The sequence below is a fragment of the Mesoplodon mirus genome (assembly GCF_964341445.2).
Source record: "Mesoplodon mirus genome assembly, chromosome: 5".
NCBI lineage: Eukaryota > Metazoa > Chordata > Mammalia > Artiodactyla > Ziphiidae > Mesoplodon > Mesoplodon mirus.
Window position 1 is genome coordinate 15,206,744 of NC_138980.1, and position 25,281 is coordinate 15,232,024.

Below are 25,281 nucleotides of genomic sequence, written 5' to 3' on the forward strand. Positions count from 1 at the left end.
TTCCGAGTGGAAGCCTTGACAAGCCAGTGCAGCTTGCCATGTACCCTTGTCCCTGCCAAATATTGGCGGGAGCACAGGATGAGACGGAGCCTCCACTAGGCTGGGTTCTTGCCATGGACTGAGTTGTGTCCCCTCAAAATTCCTATGTTGAAGTCCTAACCCCCAGTACCTGGGGATGGGACTGTATTTGGAAATAGGGCCTTTAAAGAGGCACTTAAGTTAAAATGAGGTCATTATGTGGGCCCTAATTCAGTATGACGTTTTTATAAGAAGAGGCGATTAAGACACAGACACACACAGAGGGAAGACCATGTGAAGACACAGGGAGAAGGCGGCTGTCTACAAACCGAGGAGAGAGGCCTCAGAAGAAATCAACCCTGCCAGTGCCTTAATCTTGGACTTGAAAGCTCCAGAACCAGTGAAGGAATAAATTTCTGTTGTTGAAGCCACCTGGTCTGTGGTACTTTCTTATGACAGCCTGAGTAAACTAATACAGTCCCCAAGTGACCACAGTGAGCAAAGCCCTCCCACACCCTGCATTTGACATGTAACATCAACTGGAAATAAACTTTGATCGTGTAAGCCACTAGAACTCTGTAGTTGTTTGTTATAGCAGCATAACCTGCTCTATCTGAACTGAAAAGGATGTATCTCACGGTGGATGTAACAAGAAGGCAGGCAACATTTTTCTTTCTTAGAGAAAATACGATAATCATCTTGCAACCGATATCATTTTATGTTGATTGAAACATGGTACATGCAGCACGTAATGGTTGATCAAATATGTATACATCCGTTACTCCTTTGCATTTCCACAATCACACAGTTATAGAAGGAATGATAATAGTGATAGCAACAATAATAATAGCTAACGTATTCAAGTACTTACCTTGTGATAGCTACAATGCTGGGCACGTTCTATATTTTATATTTGTAATCCTCTCCAAAAACCTATGAGGTATTTTTATCATGCCCATTCGAAGATGAGGAAATTTAAAGAGGTAAAATGAATCCCTGTACTCCCCACTGCCCCCTAGTAAATTGTAGAACTCAAACCAAGTCCTCTAAACCGAAGGTCTCTGCTTCATTCCAGGAGGCTGTCTATTGATAAAACTTTCCTTTTTATTATGGAAACCTCACTTATCTTTTATTTTAGAATATGTAATATACTTGATAGTAATAAAACTTTCATTTTTTAGTTTAGTAATTTAGGCTTTCCAGTGACATCTAGGAAGCTTTCCTCCTTCGTCTGACTTAATACAACTTCAAATATCTAATATATGGAGTTAACTGCCACATATAAATACAGTGGAATTTTTTACGCTTCATATCCATAGCTCGTGATATGCTATTTTTTTTTGTTCTGCCTGGAAAAACAGCCATTCTCTACAAACTGTGGGATGATTTATTTGATTGTTGTTATTCATGGCTAGGAAAAACTTAGAATGCTCAAAATAAGCAAAAACATTTCTGCAGCTGCTGCCGATGTTCTACTCCCCAATACAAAGTTGGCCTCAAATAGCGGTGATCATGCAGAAGTGCCAGCCTCACATTGAAGCCATTAGCACTTTAAAAGGAGCGTGTGCTAATGGGGATGTCCTTGTGAAAACTCTGATTACTGGGAGAGCGCCCAAGCTAATCTTTGACCCTGAAGTAAGCCCTGATCTCCATCTCCGGGGGTGGGGGTGGGACGGTCCTTGAATGCTAGAGCACCCTTTCTCATGTAACTGGAGCTGCGTGGAGCAGGGAAGGATGAGGTGTTAAGAGAGTCCTAATGAGCCATGTTACAGATGTATAAAACAGCTGGGGGGATGATGTCACTAGGCTCACCCTGCTGCCTCTGCTACTTGCTGCTGTTATTAGAAACAGACACTGGAAGAGGGCACCTCGAATGTGTGCCTGTCCCTTCGCGACCACTCTCTGGTCCTAATTAGGTAGGCTGGGCCCCAGCTGCTGCACATAAACGTCACCAGGTGACTCCAAACCGCCTAGGTTTATAATCCAGATGAGCTCTGCTGCAGCTTGCACTAGAAAGAGGCCATCTTCAGTGAGGGATTTATTGTACTTGTTACATTGTAAGCCTGACCCCTGGGTGGGTGGGGAGAAAAATGAAATTCTCAGGGAAAGGATCTGAAAAGGCTACAATTAATCACAAACTCAGAAAATGTTCAATTAAGAGTGATTCTTAAACTGTCTGATATCGGGTGATGTCAGACTCTGTCATGGCTATAAGTTTAAGACTTATTTTCCAAAACAAACAGGAGGAATCATCCTGTCTTGTTGCTAACTCCAAACATACTTTTTTTTCCCTCATTAAGTCAGAATAGGAACCATTTAAATGCTCACTATGTGCCATGGGGTTACATAGAGTGGCTCCTTTAACAAGTTTAGGAAAGATTGCTGCAGAAGAAGTTGGGCTCAGAGAGGTGAAGGGACTTACCCAAAGTCACACAGCCAGGAACTGGAGTGGAATTTTAATCCAGCCCAGCTATCCTGCAGACCATGTTTCTGGCTTCCCCGACCACATTCATCACTCCCACTTCCATGCTAGGAGTGTTTCCTTGTTATACATTATCAAACCACTGGTTTTCCTTTCCTCTTCCAATGATGGTAGAGTACCTTGTATTGTAATAACCCTTCTGCAAATAACAGTACGCCCTGGACAAAACAACTATTTGAAGGCAATGGAGGGTTACCAAAAGCAGAAAGAAACAAAAGGGAAGTTGACTAGGTTTTTTTCCTGAGAATATACCCCAATCTACTTAGCCCAGAATGGTTAGAACTCAAGTAAAAAGCTTCACTTATACTGGATTGAAGAGTCAGAGGATGGAGTTTGAGGCTGCCAGAGGGTAGAAATCAAGGGAGAAATACTGGAAAGGAGGGAGCCACAAAATGTGAAACCTCAAAAATCTGCATCAAAACTACCTCAAATTCTTGTTGACTCCTGAACTGTGTGTGTGTAGGGAAGATTCCAAGACTCTCAGTAAAAAGCAGTATTTGGGAAGTTGACGAAATTGAGCAGCTTCAGCTTCTATTCATAACAGAGGAGGCTGAGTTTGGATTTTAAACTGAACCAAGTCATCTGCTTGCTAGAACAAGAATCAACATTCTTCAAAGGAAGATAACTGAATCCAGAGGCTGTATAAGATATTGTTTAAAATCTTCAATATACAATAAAAAATTATTAGACATTCAAAGAAACAAAAAAAGTGTGACTCAATAGAAACTAACTCTGAGACTATCTAAATGTCTGAATTAGCAGAAGAGCACCTCTAAGGGGGTTTATAAATATGTTCAAGGATTTAAAGGAAAACATTGTTATAATTATAGAACAGATGAGGAATTTCAGCTAAGAAACTGAAACTAATGAAAAGAAGTAATAACACAATACACACACAAAGGAATAAATGTACAAATGATGGCCAACTCCTCATCAAAACAATAACATCCAGAAGGCAATGAAAATGTATCTTTAAAGTGTGAGTGAAAAAAATTATTAACCTAGGATTCTATGTTAAGTACAAATACCCTTCAAAAATGAAGGTAAAATAAAAATTTGGGGGGGGTAAATAAAAATGTAGAGACTTTCTTACCAGTCAGCTTGAAATATAAAAATGCTAAATTAAGTTTTTTCAGGTTGAAAAGAAATGGCATCAGATGGAAACCCAGGTCTACTAGAAGGCTTGAAGAGCATCAGAAATAATAAATATGTGAGTAAGAGCAAAAGGTTATATTTTTTCTTCTATTAATTAAAAAAGTCAGTTTAAGAAAAAAAGAATATTTTGTGGGATTTATACATATATATAGGCAATATATATGATAATAATGGCATGATGGGGTAATCACATCAGATTTTTTTTCAGGCTGCATTAATTTATTTATTGCCAAGAGATTACCTACAACCATAACAAGGCATAAAAATTTCACTGTAAATTTTTCACTTTTTATATGGAAATAATTTCAAAATTAGAGAAAAGTTGCAAAACTGGAAACAATATATAGAACATTCATGTACCCTTTACCCATATTTACCCCCATTTATTTCATCATATGTTCCCTCTCATTCCCCCCACACACACACACACAATTTTTTCCCCCTGAATCACTTCAGGGTAGTTTGCATACATGTATACCTCATGGCTCTTTACCCCTAAGTATTTCAGTGTGTATTTCCTAAGAATAAAGATATTTCCTGGGAGTTCCCTGGTGGTCTAGTGGTTAGGATTCTGGGCTTTCACCATCATGGCCTTGGTTCAATCCCTGGTCAGGGAACTGAGATCCCACAAGTTGCACAGTGTGGTTAAAGGGAAAAAAAAAAAAAGATATTTCCTTAGGTAACCATAGTTTAGTTATCAAGTTCAGTACATTGTAAGTTGATATAATACTTTTATCTAGTCCAATTTTTTCCTAATTAAACATTGATACAAACTTTTATTCAATTCTAATTTTATCCATTTTGTCTAAATAATGTGCTATACAGAATTTTTTGTCTTTATTTTAGGATCCAGCCTGGGATCAGGTATTGAACTTAATTGTCACATCTTTTTAGTCTCCTTTAATCTGGAATAAATCCACAGCCTTCTGTCTTTTATAACATTGATATTTTTAAAGAATTCAGTTCCTTCTTTTTTTAAGATAGATTTTCCCCCCATAATCTCCTTATAGTTAGATTCAGCTTTTGTATTCCAGGCTGTGATACTGTGTCCTTCTCAGCTCATTGCATCTGAGGGTAAATAATGTCCATCTACCCCTCAAAGTTGATGTTAATTTTGATCATGCAGAGAAGGTGTTCCCCAATTTCTCTACGGTATAGTTACTATTCTTCACTTCCAACAAATACATGATCTGTGGAGAGACACCTTAACATCATGCAAATATACTGCTCCTTATCAAAACCCCCTCCTAGATTTACCAGCTATTGAGTAAGTATCCTTGCCTGGACCGTCTTTACCATGATGGTTGCAGAGTGATTTTTTAACTCTAGCATCCTCCACATTAATCAGTCAGTCAACAACATTCTGCTGTAAGCAAGAGCTCTCCTTACTCCCCATGTACTTTTCTATCTATTTATTATCAGTATTAACTCATGAATCATTATTTTTCAATGTCTTAAAATTAATTGTTGTCCTTAATTTTCTTAGTGCTCAGGTTGTCCCTCATTTGACCAGCGAGAGCCCCTTCAAATGGGCTCCAATGTCTTGTGACTTGCATAGGCAAGTCACGTTTTATTTTCCAGCATAACAAAATACTTCAGGCTTATCTTGTACTCACCCTGCCTCAGCCCTGAAATCAGCCATTTCTCTGAGGATCCCTGGTTGCTTTAAGAGACAAGATCTGGACACTAGGTGTGCTCATTGCTCCAGCAAAATATTTTACAGAATTCAACAAAGTGATTCTAAAATTTATGTGAAACTGCAAAGGACATGAAATAGCCAAATATAGAAAAAGAAGAACAAAGCTGAAGGACTTATACTACCTGACTTCAAGACTTACTATATGTAGTAATATATACAATAATCATGAGGTTATGGGAATGGCAAAAAGATAATTCGATGAAAGAGAATCATAGCTCCAAAACAGAACTACACATATACAATCAATAGGTTTTCTTTCTTTTTTAAAAGAAACAAAAACAAGAGCACCAAATCAACTGGGAAACAGAAAGTATTTTAGACAAATGATGCTAGAACTATATTTGTCCATATTTAAAAAAATAAAAACAAACAAAACCCACAACCCCTACCTTCCACCGTACATAAAAACTAATTTAAGATGAATTATAGACCTACACATAGAAGTTAAATCTATAAAGCCTCTAAAGGAAAAAGGAGAATATCTTCCTGAACTTGGGGTAAGCAAAAATTTCTTAGGGCTCAGAAAGCAAAAACAATAAAAGAAAAATTTGACAAATTAGAGTCCATCAAAATTAAAACTTCTGCTTATCAGCAGACACCATCATGATACGCGAAGAAGCAAGTCACAGACTGGGAGAAAACATTTGTAAAACACATACCTGACAAAGGATTTGTACTCAGAATATATAACAAGCTCCTACAACTCAAACACAAAAATATTTAAATTACTTTTTTGTCAAAAGACTTGAACAGACATTTCACAAAGACATACCAATGACCTTTGAGAACACAAAAAAGTCCTCAACATCATTTGTCATCAGACAAATGAAAATTAAAACTACAGTGAGATACCTCTGCATAGCCACTAACTAGGATAGCTAAAATTTTAAATACCGGCAACTTTAAATGTTGAGTAAGATGTGAAGCAATAGGAAATCTCATACATAGTTATTGGGAGTACAAAATGGTACAACCACTTCAGAAAACCACCTGGCTATTTCTTATAAAGTTAATTATATGTGAGTTGTATTCAAAAAATTTGTTTACCAACCCCTTCCCCCAAAAAACCCATGGGGAAAAAAGATTAAATATACACCCACCCTATAATCCAGCAATTTTACTTTTAGGTATTTACCCAAAAAGAATGAAAATATATGTTCACAAAAACACATTTACCTGAGTCCTCATAGCAGCTTTATTCATATAGTTCCATTCCTATGAGATTCTAGGATAGGCAAAATCTACATGATGAACCTACAAAAAAAAAATCAGAAAAATTACTGGGGAAATAGGTATACATATAATTCCCAGTTTTGCTAACTAAGAGATTTTAGAAGCAATGACACATTAGTAGCAAGGCACACACCGTGCACTCAGATCTTGGTTTCAAAATACCATTCTCTACTAAAAAGGAGCCAACAAATGTTTCTTGGGGGAAAATGCTGATTTCAGGGTTGGGACAGATGAGACTGGAACTCCTGATTGAACCCAAAAGTAGGACTGTGTCAAAAAATGGAGCCATATCCAAAGACACAGCAGCCAGCTTGGAGGGGCTCCCACTGCCAAATCTGAGATCACTTAAGTATCAAAATAAATACTTTACATGGAGTAAAATAAGAATCCAGGAGACCATAATAATACCTTTTTTTCCAAAAAGAATAAGTTCATAAATGGGAGAGAAGAGAAAGGTTTTTTTCCTTAGAATGCCTGTTAATTGATATAAAAGGAATCATAGAGTTAGAAAATTGTTCGTGGGTGATTAAACCAGTGGATGACTGTTTGGTGAGGAGCAGGAGATTGACAAAGTCTCATCGTCTTCCCCAGATGATTTATTAAGTACAACCAGGAAGAGTGGCGTTATAGTGAAGAATCTTGGCATATATCACTTTAATCAAGTGAACAAAGCTAAAGTCATCAAAACTGGGAGAGAGCAACCCCATGTGCCTTCAGACACAAAGCCTTCAAAAAGACACACCATCACTTTGATGGTATTCCTGCCCCAAAAGGCATAATGTGAATATAATTGTGAGAAAGAAAACACCAGGTACACTCAAATTTAGGGACACTCTGCAAAATAACTAGCCTTTCATTTTCAAAGAGGTTATGGTCACGAAACACAAAGAAAGGCTGACGGCCAATTCTATACTAAAGAAGACTAAAAAAAACATAACAAGAAACACAATCCTGGTCCTGAATTGCCTCCTGGTCTGTATAAAAATGACTATTAAATACTAGATTAATTGGGTCAACTGATAAAATGTGAACATGGTCTGTGGGTTATATAATAGAATTGTATTAATGTTAATTTTCCTGGTTTTAATCCTTGTATTGTTGTTATGAAAGAGGATGTTTTTGTTCTTAGGCAAGACAGACTGAAATAATTAGAATGAAAGAAGCATCATATATATATGTAGAGACAGAAAGAAGTGTGAATGAATGAATGATAAAGCAAATGGGGCAGCAGATAATAACTGGTGAATCATGGTAAAGGATGTTTAAGAATTCTTTGTCTTGGTCTTGCAACTTTTCTGTAAGTTTGAAATTACATAAAAATAAAAAGTTTAAAACTATTCAACTACACATGCTGATAAGTACAATGAAGAGATAAGGCATGGAAAGCCTTTAGCCCAGGGTAAGCCCCTACTAGATAGCACCTATTGTACTGATTCTTTTTTTTTTTTTTTTTTTTTTTTGCGGTACGCGGGCCTCTCACTGTTGTGGCCTCTCCCGTTGCGGAGCGCAGGCTCCGGATGCGCAGGCTCAGCGGCCATGGCTCACGGGCCCAGCCGCTCCGCGGCACGTGGGATCTTCCCAGACCGGGGCACGAACCCGTGTCCCCTGCATCGGCAGGCGGACTCTCAACCACTGCGCCACCAGGGAAGCCCTGTACTGATTCTTGTAGGTAGAAGAAAATGGGAAGGAAGGAGCTGAATTTCACAACAGTTAGATAACTCCTCTCACTTTTTGCCCAGCTCTCTCCTTACAGATGAGGTGGATGAGGCCCAGAGATGGGGAACTCCTGAGAAGTGGCAGGGTCTGGTTAGGTTTTGGTTTTTTACCCTATATCAGGAATATCCACAGTCTCCAGGGAAATGTGGGCTGCATGATATTTACATTGATAATATGGGGAGATCTTTTTTGAAGTAGGCCTTAGCTGTTATATAATGTAATCCAAATATCGAAATGCATCTGCTTTATTCCTGCAGTGATACACAGTAATAGGCCTAGAACAAGTGATGGTTCAGTCCTCCAATGTCGATGGGTCTACACTCATGTAGCTGACATGTCTGTCACTCTTCTGTTACAATATGTTGGTCAGGACACTGATCAAGACCTTTTAAGCACACAGTAACAGAAAACCCAAACTAGAATGGGCTAAAATAACAGGAAATATATGTAAATAAATAGTCCAGGATCATACTGGGTTCAGGCATGGCTTGATTCAGCACCTTAGACACTGGACTCTAGTCTGCCTCAGCATTCCACTCTGCTCTCCTGGGTCTGCAGGCTCCACTAGCTGGCAAGCTCCAGGCCCAAACTCAGCAAGAGAGAGCCAACATGCTTCTGTGGTGACAAGAAACAGCCTTACTTCTGTCTTTGATTGGCCCAGTTTGGTGCGGTTTGAATCACGTGCCCATTCCTGAACCAATGACTCTGGTTAGGAGCATAACACACACTGACTGGCTTAGGGCAAAGTTAAGCACCATACTCCTGGTACAGCTGAAGGACTCACACACAGTCTAAGTGGTAACCATCGTCCAAACTAAAATTGGGAGTTGACTTAAGAGTAAATGGATGTTTGAACATTTCTGAGTTAACCTGACCCAACAATAGCTACTGAAAGGAGCACACCAATAGCTCCTGTGACCCTCCCACTCCACTTACACACACATCCAAACCATAGGGAACTGAGCACCTGAACCAAAAGGAGCCAGTCCGAGCCAATCAGATTCCCTCTCTGTGATAGAGAGATTGTAAAAGTGGTCCCAATTCTTCATCCCTCCCAGTAGCCATACCCTTTGCAATGTAACTTCACAGCTTCACCCATCAAAAGGTAGAGCCTACAACAGGCACATGAAAAGATGTTCAACATAGCTAATTATTAGAGAGATGCAAATCAAAACTACAATGAGGTACCACTTCACACCAGTCAGAATGACCATCATTCAGAAGTCTACAGATAACAAATGCTGGAGAGGGTGTGGAGAAAAGGGAACCCTCCTACATCGTTGATGGGAATGCAAATTGGTGCAGTCACTATGGAAAACAGTATGGAGGTTCCTCAAAAAACTAGAAATAGAGTTGCCATATGATCCTGAAATCCCACTCCTGGGCATATATCTGGACAAAACTGTAATTTGAAAACATATATGCACCCCTATGTCATAGCAGCATTATTCACAATAGCCAAGACATGGAAGCAACGTAAATGGATGGATAAAGAAGATGTGGTACATATATACAATGGGATACTACTCAGTCATAAAAAAGAATGAAATAATGCCATTTGCAGCAACATGGATGGACCTAGAGATTATCATACTAATTGAAGTAAATCAGAAAGAGAAAGACAAATACCATACGATATCACTTATATGTGGAATCTAAAATATGACACAGATGAACTTATCAATGAAACAGAAACAGACTCACAGACATAGAGAACAGACTTGTGGTTGCCAAGGGGGAGGGGGAAAGGATGGATAGGGAGCATGGGATTAGCAGATGAAAACTATTATATATAGGATGGATAAACAACAAGGTCCTACTGTATAGTACAAGGAACTATATTCAGTATCCTGTGATAAACCATAATGGAAAAGAATATAAAAAAGAAAAAAAAAATATATATATATATATCTGAATCACTTTGCCATACAGCAGAAATTAATACAACACTGTAAATCAACTATACTTCAATAAAATAAATTTAAAAAAATAAAAATGAAGATTAAGGAAAAAGGTTGAGCCTATTTCCCCTTCCCTCGATCCTGGGCTAAGCTTGTGACTTGCTTTGGACAAGAGAATGCAGCAGAGGACTTCCGGGTAAGATGGCGGAAGAGTAAGACGCGGAGATCACCTTCCTCCCCACGGATACACCAGAAATACAGCTACACGTGGAACAACTCCTACAGAACACCTACTGAACGCTGGCAGAAGACCCCAGACCTCCCAAAAGGCAAGAAACTCCCCACATACCTGGGTAGGGCAAAGCGGAGAGATCCCCACACGGAGGATCGGTGCCGAGCGGCACTCACCAGCCCGAGAGGCTTATCTGCTCGCCCGCCGGGGCGCGCGGCGCTGGAAGCTGAGGCTCGGGCTTCGGTCAGAGCGCAGGGAGAGGACTGGGGCTGGCGGCGAGAACTCAGCCTGAAGGGGGCTAATGTGCCACAGCTAGCCGGGAGGGAGTCCGGGAAAACTCTGGAGCGGCCGAAGAGGCAAGAGACTTTTTCTTCCCTCTTGGTTTCCTGGTGCGCGAGGAGGGGGGATTAAGAGCGCTGCTTAAAGGGGCTCCACAGACGGGCGCGAGTCGCGACTGAAAGCGCGGAGCCCAGTGACGGGCGTGGGACACTGGGGCTGCTGCTGCCGCCGCCAAGAAGCCTGTGTGCGAGCGCAGGTCACTGCCCACACCGCCCTTCCGGGAGCCTGTGCAGCCCGCCACTGCCGGGGTCCCGGGATCCAGGGGCGGCTTCCCTGGGAGAACGCACGGCGCGCCTCGGGCTGGTGCAACGTCAACGCCGACCTCTGCCGCTGCAGGCTTGCCCCGCACTCCGTGCCCCTCCCTTCCGCCCGGCCTGAGTGAGCCAGAGTCCCCGACGACGCTGCTCCTTTAACCCTGTCCTGTCTGAGCGAAGAACAGACGCCCTCCGGCGACCTACACGCAGAGGCGGGGCCAAATCCAAAGCTGAGACCCAGGAGCTGTGAGAACAAAGAAAAGAAAGGGAAACCTCTCCCAGCAGCCTCAAAAGCAGCGGATTAAAGCTCCACAATCAACTTGATGTACCCTGCATCTGTGGAATACATGAATAGACAACAAATCATCCCAAATTGAGGAGCCAGGAGTCAGTGCTGTGCCTCTGAGGTGGGAGAGCCAACTTCAGGACACTGGTCCACAAGAGACCTCCCAGCTCCACATAATATCAAACGGCGAAAATCTTCCAGAGATCTCCATCTCAACACCAGCACCCAGCTTCACTCAACGACCAGCAAGCTACAGTGCTGGACACCCTATGCCAAACAACTAGCAAGACAGGAACACAACGCCACCCATTAGCAGAGAGGTGGCCTAAAATCATAAAAAGTCCGCAGACACCCCAAAACACACCACCAAACGTGGACCTGCCCACCAGAAAGACAAGATCCAGCCTCATCCACCAGAACACAGGCACTAGTACCCTCCACCAGGAAGCCTACACAACCCACTAAACCAACCTTAGCCACTGGGGACAGACACCAAAAACAACGGGAACTACGAACCTGCAGCCTGCAAAAAGGAGACCCCAAACACAGTAACATAAGCAAAATGAGAAGACAGAAAAACACACAGCAGGAGAAGGAGCAAGATAAAAACCCACCAGACCTAACAAATGAAGAGGTAATAGGCAGTCTACCTGAAAAAGAATTCAGAATAATGATGGTAAAGATGATCCAAGATTCTATTTCCCAGATCCAAAATCTTGGAAATAGAATAGACAAAATGCAAGAAACAGTTAACAAGGACCTAGAAGAACTAAAGATGAATCAAGCATCGATTAAAAACACAATACATGAAATAAAAAATACTCTAGATGGGATCAATAGCAGAATAACTGAGGCAGAAGAACGGATAAATGAGGTGGAAGATAAAATAGTGGAAATAACTGCTGCAGAGCAAAATAAAGAAAAAAGAATGAAAAGAACAGAGGACAGTCTCAGAGACCTCTGGGACAACATTAAACGCACCAACATTCGAATTATAGGGGTTCCAGAAGAAGAAGAGAAAAAGAAAGGGACTGAGAAAATATTTGAAGAGATTATAGTTGAAAACTTCCCTAATATGGGAAAGGAAATAGTTAATCAAGTCCAGGAGGCACAGAGAGTCCCATACAGAATAAATCCAAGGAGAAATACGCCAAGACACATATTAATCAAACTGTCAAAAATTAAACACAAAGAAATCATATTAAAAGCAACAAGGCAAAAACAACAAATAACACACAAGGGAATCCCCATCAGGATAACAGCTGATCTCTCAGCAGAAACTCTACAAGCCAGAAGGGAGTGGCAGGACATAATTAAAGTGATGAAGGAGAAAAACCTGCAACCAAGATTACTCTACCCAGCAAGGATCTCATTCAGATTTGATGGAGAAATTAAAACCTTCACAGACAAGCAAAAACTGAGAGAGTTCAGCACCACCAAACCAGCTTTACAACAAATGCTAAAGGAACTTCTCTAGGCAAGAAACACAACAGAAGTAAAAGACCTACAATAATGAACCCCAAACAATTAAGAAAATGGGAATAGGAACATACATATCGATAATTACCTTAAATGTAAATGGACTAAATGCTCCCACCAAAAGACACAGATTGGCTGAATGGATACAAAAACAAGACCCATATATACGCTGTCTACAAGAGACCCACTTCAGACCTAGAGACACATACAGACTGAAAGTAAGGGGATGGAAAAAGATATTCCATGCAAATGGAAACCAAAAGAAAGCTGGAGTAGCAATTCTCATATCAGACAAAATAGACTTTAAAATAAAGACTACTAGAAGAGACAAAGAAGGACACTACATAATGATCAAGGGATCGATCCAAGAAGAAGATATAACAATTGTAAATATTTATGCACCCAACATAGGAGCACCTCAATATATAAGGCAAATACTAACAGCCATAAAAGGAGAAATCGACAGTAACACAATCATAGTAGGGGACTTTAACACCCCACTTTCACCAATGGACAGATCATCCAAAATGAAAATAAATAAGGAAACACAAGCTTTAAATGATACATTAAACAAGATGGACTTAATTGATATTTATAGGACATTCCATCCAAAAACAACAGAATACACATTTTTCTCAAGTGCTCATGGAACATTCTCCAGGATAGATCATATCTTGGGTCACAAATCAAGCCTTGGTAAATTTAAGAAAATTGAAATTGTATCAAGTATCTTTTCCGACCACAATGCTATGAGACTAGATATCAGTTACAGGAAAAAAGCTGTAAAAAATACAAACACATGGAGGCTAAACAATACACTACTTAATAACGAAGTGATCACTGAAGAAATCAAAGAGGAAATTAAAAAATACCTAGAAACAAATGACAATGGAGACACGACGACCCAAAACCTATGGGATGCAGCAAAAGCAGTTCTAAGGGGGAAGTTTATAGCAATATAATCCCACCTTAAGAAACAGGACACATCTCGAATAAACAACCTAACCTTGCACCTAAAGCAATTAGAGAAAGAAGAACAAAAACATCCCAAAGTTAGCAGAAGGAAAGAAATCATAAAAATCAGATCGGAAATAAATGAAAAAGAAATGAAGGAAACGAGAGCAAAGATCAATAAAACTAAAAGCTGGTTCTTTGAGAAGATAAACAAAATTGATAAACCATTAGCCAGACTCATCAAGAAAAAAAGGGAGAAGACTCAAATCAATAGAATTAGAAATGAAAAAGGAGAAGTAACAACTGACACTGCAGAAATACAAAAGATCATGAGAGATTACTATAAGCAACTCTATGTCAATAAAATGGACAACCTGGAAGAAATGGACAAATTCTTAGAAATGCACCACCTGCCAAGACTGAATCAGGAAGAAATAGAAAATATGAACAGACCAATCACAAGCACTGAAATTGAAACTGTGATAAAAAATCTTCCAACAAACAAAAGCCCAGGACCATATGGCTTCATAGGCGAATTCTATCAAGCATTTAGAGAAGAGCTAACACCTATCCTTCTGAAACTCTTCCAAAATATAGCAGAGGGAGGAACACTCCCAAACTCATTCTACGAGGCCACCATCACCTTGATACCAAAACCAGACAAGGATGTCACAAAGAAAGAAAACTACAGGCCAATATCACTGATGAACATAGATGCAAAAATCCTCAACAAAATACTAGCAAACAGAATCCAACAGCACATTAAAAGGATCATACACCATGATCAAGTGGGGTTTATTCCAGGAATGCAAGGATTCTTCAATATACGCAAATCAATCAACATAATACACCATATTAACAAATTGAAGGAGAAAAACCATATGATCATCTCAATAGATGCAGAGAAAGCTTTCGACAAAATTCAACACCCATTTATGATAAAAACCCTGCAGAAAGTAGGCATAGAGGGAACTTTCCTCAACATCATAAAGGCCATATATGACAAACCCAGAGCCAGCATCGTCCTCAATGGTGAAAAACTGAAACCATTTCCACTAAGATCAGGAACAAGACAAGGCTGCCCACTCTCACCACTCTTATTCAACCTAGTTTTGGAAGTTTTAGCCACAGCAATCAGAGAAGAAAAGGAAATAAAAGGAATCCAAATTGGAATAGAAGTAAAGCTGTCACTGTTTGCAGATGACATGATACTATACATAGAGAATCCTAAAGATGCTACCAGAAAACTACTAGAGCTAATCAATGAATTTGGTAAAGTTGCAGGATACAAAATTAATGCACAGAAATCTCTGGCATTCCTATATACTAATGATGAAAAATCTGAAAGTGAAATCAAGAAAACACTCCCATTTACCACTGCAACAAAAAGAATAAAATATCTAGGAATAAATCTACCTAAGGAGACAAAAGACCTGTATGCAGAAAATTATAAGACACTGATGAAAGAAATTACAGATGATACAAATAGATGGAAAGATGTACCATGTTCTTGGATTGGAAGAATCAACATTGTGAAAATGACTCTACTACCCAAAGCAATCTACAGATTCAATGCAATCCCTATCAAACTACCACTGGCATTTTTCACAGAACTAGAACAAAAAAATTTCACAATTTGTATGGAAACACAAAAGACCCCGAATAGCCAAAGCAATCTTGAGAACGAAAAATGGAGCTGGAGGAATCAGGCTCCCTGACTTCAGACTATACTACAAAGCTACAGTAATCAAGACAGTATGGTACTGGCACAAAAACAGAAAGATAGATCAATGGAACAGGATAGAAAGCCCAGAGATAAACCCACGGACATATGGTCACCTTATCTTTGATAAAGGAGGCAGGAATGTACAGTGGAGAAAGGACAGCCTCTTCAATAAGTGGTGCTGGGAAAACTGGATAGGGACATGTAAAAGTATGAGATTAGATCACTCCCTAACACCATACACAAAAATAAGCTCAAAATGGATTAAAGACCTAAATGTAAGGCCAGACACTATCAAACTCTTAGAGGAAAACATAGGCAGAACACTCTATGACATAAATCACAGCAAGATCCTTTTTGACCCACCTCCTAGAGTAATGGAAATAAAGACAAAAATAAACACATGGGACCTAATGAAACTTAAAAGCTTTTGCACAGCAAAGGAAACCATAAACAAGACCAAAAGACAACCCTCAGAATGGGAGAAAATATTTGCAAATGAAGCAACTGACAAAGGATTAATCTCCAAAATTTATAAGCAGCTCATGTAGCTCAATAACAAAAAAACAAACAACCCAATCCAAAAATGGGCAGAAGACCTAAATAGACATTTCTCCACAGAAGATATACAGACTGCCAACAAACACATGAAAGGATGCTCAACATCTTTACTCATTAGAGAAATGCAAATCAAAACTACAATGAGATATCATCTCACACCAGTCAGAATGGCCATCATCAAAAAATCTAGAAACAATAAATGCTGGAGAGGGTGTCGAAAAAAGGGAACACTCTTGCACTGCTGGTGGGAATGTGAATTGGTACAGCCGCTATGGAGAACGGTATGGAGGTTCCTTAAAAAACTACAAATAGAACTACCATATGACCCAGCAATCCCACTACTGGGCATATACCCTGAGAAAACCATAATTCAAAAAGAGACATGTACCAAAATGTTCATAGCTGCCCTATTTACAATAGCCCGGAGATGGAAACAACCTAAGTGTCCATCATCGGATGAATGGATAAAGAAGATGTGGCACATATATACAATGGAATATTACTCAGCCATAAAAAGAAATGAAATTGAGCTATTTGTAATGAGGTGGATAGACCTAGAGTCTGTCATACAGAGTGAAGTAAGTCAGAAAGAGAAAGACAAATACTGTATGCTAACACATATATATGGAATTTAAGAAAAAAAAATGTCATGAAGAGCATAGGGGTAAGACAGGAATAAAGACACAGACCTACTAGAGAATGGACTTGAGGATATGGGGAGGGGGAAGGGTAAGCTGTGACAAAGTGAAAGAGCGGCATGGACATATATACACTACCAAACGTAAGGTAGATAGCTAGTGGGAAGCAGCTGCATAGCACAGGGAGATCAGCTCGGTGCTTTGTGACTGCCTGGAGGGGTGGGATAGGGAGGGTGGGAGGGAGACGCAAAAGGGAGGGGATATGGAAACATATGTATATGTATAACTGATTAAATTTGTTATAAAGCAAAAAATAAAAAATAAAAATAAAAATAAATTTAAAAAAAAAAAAAAAAGAGAATGCAGCAGAAGCCAGGTTATACAAGCTCTCAGACTGGACTCAAGAGGCTATGAGTGCTTCCAATCTCTCTTGCTTTCTTCCTTGCTTCTCCATGAGGACAGGACTGAGCTAGCCTGTTGGAGCATGAGACACACAGAACAGAGCCCAGCCAGCCCATTTGTGCCTGGTGAGGTCTAGACATGTGAGAGAGCCTATCCAACATTCGCAAAGCCACCCAGCTCACCCAAAGCTGACCACAGATGCACACGTGAGTCCTGCCAAGCTCAGCTCAGACCAGCCAAACCACCCTGCAACCCACAGACCAGTATGCATCAATAAATGTTTATTGTTATTCATCACTGAGGTGTTAATGATTGTTACACAGCATTATTGTGGTAATAGATAACTGATACACTCTCTTGAAAAACATCGGAGATGCCCAGAGATGGCAGTCAGAAAGGATGGTGTTGAACTTGTAGAGTCATAGAGTCATATGGAGATTGAAAGTAGTGCCAAAATCTTGGTGCAAGCCAAAGTTGTGGGGAGACAGAAACCACAGGGAGGCAAAAAGACTGGTCTGTTGCCTTTCAGAGAGAAACAGATGCCAGGCGGCTCCACAAAGGGAGAAATGGGAAGACAAGTTGCCAGACCACTTTCCAGTTCCCAAAGGTCAGGCTTTGCTCTGCACTTTCTTTCCATGAGAATCCCGTCTATTAATCACCCTTTCATCTGAGCTATTTTAAATGGGTTTCTTTCCCTTCCTTACAGCCTTCCTTTTCCACTGTGGAGTAGATAAGTCTCAGTTATCGCAATCCCATTGAAAACTAACATATTTTCACAGATACACGTGGGACAAAACTTTGTCCAGAGCTTGGGTAATGGCCAGGAATATCAGAATATAGTTGTAGGATTTATACCCACTTCCATGATTCAAAGTCACTGGGGCTTCTGGATGGGCACTATTTTCATTCTGCCTTAGTTCATCAACTTAAAACCAAGCCACACCCCATAGTTTGGGCATCTACTCCTCCAGATCCCTTCATCTCCAGGTGTGTACAGTTAAGGCAGCCCCTTAGCCTTAACCAAGAGTCACGACTCCTGAGAAATATGAGATTCTGTCCTAAAGTGTGACCAAGTCCACAAAATGGCATGGAACCTTCCAAATCTGTGATGGCAGAGTGGTCAGCCAGATCAGCAATGAAATATGAATTCTGCTTCCAGTTGCTGAATGCACATATTCAGTTTGAGTCTGGATTTCTGCACTTCCTTTGACAGAAGAGCACATGATGTGGTTTCTTTTCCCTTAATTCTCAACTATAGATTCACTCAGATGTCTCTTCTTCATATCATTAAGAAAGAACAATCCTGAGGAGCCACTAGGGGGGTCAATAGGTCAGGTCTCTCCAATGGCAAACTTCTTGGGTCTGAGAAACTCCAAAACTTCCCCCTAGGAAGCTGCATGAAACTAAGTGGATTCTTCAAACACAGATCAAACTTCTTTTAAATACCTGACAGTAGAAACTGACAGACTGACAAATAGAAAAGGCACAAATATTTAGAAATTCACAGCCTCCATGGATTTCTCCCTCCCTTACATCCTACAATGAATCACACCTGCAGAGTTCTCACCTTAGACCTTTCTCATGGTTAAGAGATGAAAGGAGGGTGTGAGGCCTCCTTTTCTGACTCAAGGAAAGGGTTAAAATGCTTTTTCCCTTTCTCTGCAGGTGCCCCCTCGGGGTTAAGTGAACTTAACATTTCCATGTTTAGACCAAACGCCGAAATTCCTTCCTGGCAGGTGTTCATGACGTGAGCAAATTAGATTTTGAAAGTACTTTTGCCACGAGTCTCAGGCCTGCAATATAGGTTACTTGTTGGAAGTCGGGGGCTGGCCAGTACCGCCTCTCTGAGACACTGGAAGTCGGGGCAGATGAAAAGGAGTGTTAATAAAGCATGGAATCCAGAATCAGGAACACCTGGGTTTGAATTCAGGTGCTGCCCCTCACCAGCCGTGCGACTTTGGGCATGTCACTGCAGCTCCCTGAACTGCAGCATCCTCCCTCGGACAGCGGGTATACCCACGCCTTCCTCACGGGGGCGTTCAGGAATCCGACGAGATGTCACATGTAAACTGTCTGGCTCGTGCTTAGCGTTTACCAAACAGTTGTGTATTAGTCAGGGCTCTTGATTACAAGCTGTGTGGTAATCAAATGGAATTTATTGGAAGGCTATCAGGGGCTCAGAGAATTGGCAGAGAGTAGTGATGAAGTCTGGAACATGGCCAGAAACCAGGGGATTGCTGGAGGGTTAAGCAACAGGGCCTTGGTAAGGTCACGGGAAGAGATGGCCGGCACGCTACCGCTGCCGCTGGAGAGCCTCCAGCCCCTCTTCCCATCACTCGCTCAAGGTGCCAGGTCCTGGAGGGAACATCTGGTTGCCCCCATCTGGATTCCATGCCCACCCCTGGTTGCAGCTGGAGCAGAGGGAGGGAGAACCGGCTGCTTATGCTTCCGTGGAGGAGGCAGGGGCACCTGCACCCACTCCCTACCCCCGCCATGACTACACACAGGGGCAGGAGGATGAGTCTCCATGGGGAAATCGAGGGGCTGTTAGAAGGCAGTCTGGCTGCCAAATAGCCCCAAAACCACAAATGCTTGCTCCAGATGTTACTATTTAAATCCAAGAGAGAAGGCAGAGTCTTCTCCATGAGACCTGGGTGGAAGTTACATGGCATGGAGAAAACAGGGTGGGTTTGGGTTTCCTGCAAGCTCCATCTGTAGGGGTTACAGTGACCTGAGGAAGCTAAGAGGCATAGCGCCCAAGCCTCTACTGATCCTGCCCATGACCTTGGGCAAGCAACTTCACCTGCCTGAGCTTCTATTCTGAGCTGGAAATGGCCATGAGAGTCCAACAAGATGATCCGCCCAGAACAAGAGCAGGCACGTGGCGAACATAGTAAGAGTTAGCACGGTGATTACAGTGCCTTCTGCACAGCTTCCCCGGCTGCCTGGGGGGCCCCAGAGCAGAGAAGCAGTGGGGCGAATATGCTACCCATATGATACAGGTATGCTGCCGACGTGGGCTGGGGACAGGGCCACAGACTCTTGTGGAGCCCCCAGCAATAACACGCTGTTATTAATGACTATGGGAGCCTGGGGTGTGCATTTCTCTCCTAACATAAAGATCCCTTCGCACCTAAAATACTCCCCCGAGTAACACTCAGTTCTGTCCTTGGAGGTTTTCTGGGGACACTGAGCAACTTACCTATTTTGCAGCCCAGAGCTTCCCATCCCACCCACTCGTGACTCTGCTGAAATGTCAGAGAAACCCCGGCCCAGCTTCATGTAACCTGAGAGTTGCCAAGGGCAGCCACCCTACGGAAAGAGAGTCTGGTTCAGTGAAAACATTTGAGATGGAGCAGACATACACATCTCTCTTTTTCTTTTTTCTGGAAGATGATTTTCCACAGTTAGCCACAAGATCCATTTTCTAAATGAGAAAATAATGTCTCGTATGTAGCCATTGGGAGCCAAAGCATTTATCATTGATGAACTCGGCAGCATTTATTAAGTACCTATTCTATATGGAGCGCTCCATTACATGCCTTTAAGGGATAACAGGGGAAGGCAAAACAAACACAGGATGTGCCCTGCCACTCATTTTCTCCTGGTTTCCAGGTTTCCCAGCCTCGGTCTTTGCTTCCAGTATAACACAGTGCTGACTCTGTCACATCCTTGCTGGAAATCCTTTATGGACTTTCCATTACCTTCAGGAGCCTCTTTGCACAATTTCCAAAGTCTTTCAGGACCTGGCTCCTGCCTACTTTTCCAGCCTTTCTTCCTTCCCTGTCCCTCATGACTTCTACCTCCAGCCATTTGTTCACTCATTTCCCATTCATTCATTCCCCAAATACTTACTGGGCAGCCACTCCGAATTTGATACTCTGTCAGCTGCTAGCAGGGATACAAGACAATGAGCTCCCTTCTCTTAGAAGCTTACATTCTAATGTAAGTGACGAGAGAAAGAAAGAGAGGGGAGTGTTGCAGACTGTGAAAAGTGCCACACACGGAATTCCCTGGTGGTCCAGTGGTTAGGACTCGGTGCTTTCACTGCCAAGGGCCCAGGTTCAATCCCTGGCTGGGGAACTAAGATCCACAAGCCACACAGCGTGGCCAAAAAAAAAAAAAAAAAAAAAAAAGTACCACACACACGAATAAACACAAGAGGGTGATGTGGGGGAAGGGACCGGGGGCATTTAGATCCGGTGGTCAGCAAAGGCAGCCATACGTGAGTTGAGAACCAGCCCATCCAAAAGACTTGCAATTCCGTGATCGTCCAACACATGGGCTCTCCTCTGTGCGCATGCTCACACCACTGTCTCCGCCAAGATGCCCTCTTCGCCCCCCACCCCAATTCCTCTTCTGCCCGTAAGGCTGGCTCAGTATCATCTCTGCAGTGTTAGCCAATCTGCCAAAGGCTGGCTTGAGCGTCCCTTGTCTGTGCTCCCCAGATGCCCTGAGCCTCTCTCCAGCTTAACTCCCCACTCCACTGTGACACACCTACTCCACCCCCATGATACCCAGCTTCAGGAGAGCAGTCACCCCTGCCTCGTGGGGAGAACCAGGGAAGGAGGAAAAAGCTAGAGGGAGCTTGGGGGGACCCAGATGGGGTCTGAGCTTGGTGAACATCAACAATTTTTTCCAGCATTTTTTGTTTGATTAAATCCCAAAGGACATTTTCCCCTCCAACTCCTTTTTCCTTTAATTTTTAAGCCATATGGTTCTGATTCATTTGTACTTAACTAATTACAACATTGGTTTTGTAAGAGTTATTTGATGTCCGTGAGTCTTCTGAGTCCTTTCATACAATTTTCTAACCCTTTTTACTGTGAAACCCAAAGTGGTCTTTCACCAGCAGTAAACAGCATCCAGTGCCAGAAGGTTACGGTTGGGTCCTGGTTTGGTCACAGGGACCAGGCCTTGTGGTTACAAGGCCTCGGAATTTGGCAAAATGTGTTTTTCGACTCCCAGTGAAATTCTAAAAAGGTTTTCAGAGAAATAATGGGAAGAGAACACGTAAATAAGAAAAGCAGCTCTTAAAAAGCAAGGCCTTTCCCTGCAGAGAAGCCCTCCTGTGGTCATGGCTTCCTCCAGGCTTGCCCCAGGGACAGCGGCCAGGAGCTGGATTGCTCAAGAATGTCTGGAGGCATTTTCACTTTGCCATCCTGCCCTGCCTCTTAGGATCTTAGAAAGTGGCATTTGTGTAAACAGGTAGGATTTTATGGGGATACCAGTGTTCCAGCCAACTTGGCAGCCAAGTGCCTCTATTTTTGTTATAGAAGATGAAAGGAACTAAAACCAGCTGAGGGCCCACTGGGTGCCAGGTGCCCCGCCATGCCAAGGGCAGACAAAGAGGAAAAAATGCAGTCCTTGCTTGCAAAGAGTTCAGTGTCCAAAGCTGCAATAATGTGCAAGGGCAACTACTATTGGTTGACCTCTTACAATACACCAGGCAGTATACTGAGTGCTTCCAGAACGTTATTTCAATTGATATTTGGGACAAGTTGGGAGGCTGAGGTTCTTCATATCTCCCACTAGCACATGAGGGGGGTGAGCGACAGGGTTGGTAAGCAGTAGAATTGGGATTGGAACCCAAATCAGTCTAATCCCAAAGACCATAGTCTGTGGATCATGCAAAGATGCTTATAGGTAGGCCCATGGATTCTGAGAAGGTGCATGCCAGGAATCAGGCCAAAGGTCATCACCCATGAGGCATGGGTGGGCGAGGTGGCCTGACAGACAGAAACATGAACTAATATTGCTGAAGGCCTATTATATGCCCTGGCCCTACAACCCCAGGAGGTCAGCCCTATTCATACCCTCATTTTCTAGAGGAGGAAACTGAGGCTTGGATTGCTGAGATCACTTGCTCAAGGCCACATGGCCAGAGAAGAGAAATGCTAAAATTTAGACCCCATTCCATCTGGCTCCAAGGTGCTCTCCATTTCCAGCACATCCTTCCAGACGTGGTGACCTCCCTCTCCCGCCAGGTTGACGATAAAACCACCATCGCCTGCCTTCAGCTAAAATCTATGTAAAGTGGGACAGTTCAGATGAAATCTAAATAAGGCCTATGTAAGACAACTGAAATAAGTGTTAAACGGGGAAAGGAGCTCAGCCCTGAGAGAGGGATGAAATCATGGAAACTGGATTTGGAATGATTAACAATGGAAAAGACGTATGAAATGCAATCACCCCAAATGGTAAGTGTGCAAAATTCTCAACAACAGAATGAGGAGGGAGCAGACAATGGCCAAATCTGGATGGAAGCTCAGTGGGTAGAAAAGTAAAACTGTGAGACCAAATGTGTCTAGGTTGGTCCAAAGAGAAGGGAGTTTCCGGGTGGATGACAACTTGCAGTTTCTTTTAAAAAGAAAAAGAAGAAAGGAAAACCTTCACAGAGGTCTGCCAAGGCCCAGCCATTTTCAAATAGGTTTATCTCATTTTGCACCCTTTCTCATTTAATCTTTACAGGCTCCTTCAAAAATTGGCCTGATTCTCAACTACATTTCACAGAGGAGAAAAATAAAGCCTCAGAGACATAATATGACTTTCCCAAGGTCATAGACCTTGAAAGCATAAATTGGATCGTGTCACTGTTCTGCATAAAAGCCTCTGATGGCCTCCCACTGTTCCTAGAATAAAACATAAACATGGTACCAGGACCTATAAAAATCTGGCTCCTGTTGACATCTCTGATGCATCGTAAAATGCTCTCCCCCTCACCCTGAATATTCTAGTCTTAAGTTCATCCTTAGTTCCTCAAACACACTGTTTTATTCTCAACTTCAGATATGCTGTTTCTCTGCCCGCAAAAATATTCTTCCTCTAGCTCTTGATCCATCTGGATCTTCGGATCATTCAAGCTTTAGCTCAAATGACTTTTCCTCCGAGGAGCCTTGCTTGACTGCACAGTCCACAATGGGTCCTCCCACTGCTCTCTCTGACCACGCCCCATCTTTCACCACAGACTGTGTAACCAGTTTTATATTGGAGTGTTTGTCTTTTCTAGGAGTTTCACAAAAGTCCCAGGATCATTAGATGACTTGGGCACTTGGTCTTGAATTTTAGCCCAATGGAAGGAATACTCTGATTGGTCAAGAACAGATCATGTGATCATCCTTGGCATGCCGATGCTGGGGATGAGGGGAAAGGAGAAGAGTCAGTCTCCCCAAGCACATGGACTGAGAGTGGAGTTGAGGTAGTTCCCCCAAAGGAAAACTGGGGGTGCCACCAAAAGAAGAGGGAATGGATGCTGAGGATGCAAAAACTCCAGATGCCCCCCATGAGAGTCTAATCCATTTGAAGCAGGAGCTACTTGAGGAGAACACCCCTGTTCTCCTCCTCCAGGAGTATGATCTGATTATAAGAGGAAACTTGTAGCAACTGACCCTGTACAAAAGCTTTTCCTAGGCCTGGTCCTTGGGATCCCAGCTTCCTCACCCCAGAGTATATTTAAATGAGGAACAAGGACTCCTTCTTGAGAAGCATCTGAAACAATTGAAGGGATGGAGTGGTTTCTAAACAAGACAGATCCTGGGCTGGAAGTTCGGATCTTCACTCCACCACATATCTCCTGGGTGATCCTGGGCAAATCCTCTCACCTCTCTGAGTCTCAGCCTCCTAATCTACAATATCCCAGTAAAAATACCCACTTTGCAGGTTTGCTCTGAGGATTCAATGAGTTTATACAGGTAGAGGACTCAGGACAATGACTAGTACAACATAACACTCAAGAGACGATGATGGTGATGATGGTGATGATGATGATAACGATGGTGATGGAGAAGAAGAAGACAATGACAGAGGAGAAAGAAGAGGGGATAATGATGATGTTGGGGCTGGACTCCAGTCTTCCAGAGACTCAGAGTTGGAAAGGAACTGGAAGGTCATCTGAGCCATTCAACTCCTATAGTTCTCCTACACAAAGACCCTAAGAGATAGGATTTGACTTTGCCCAAGTTGGGAAAACTGGGGTTCAGAAGGAAGAAGAGCTTACCCAAGAAGCTCTTGGGAAGAGACGGGCAAGAAACCCAAGTCAGTTAACTCTGGGTTCTCTACCAAGAGCTTGCTACCACCCAGCAGACTGAGGAATTCTTTCAGTCTAGCAGAGTATATGCAGTACCTCCACACAAACACACCCATGAATTTGTAAATTTGCCTCCGTGTATCGGCAGAGGGGCCATTGAATTATAGGACCCTCATCTCTTTT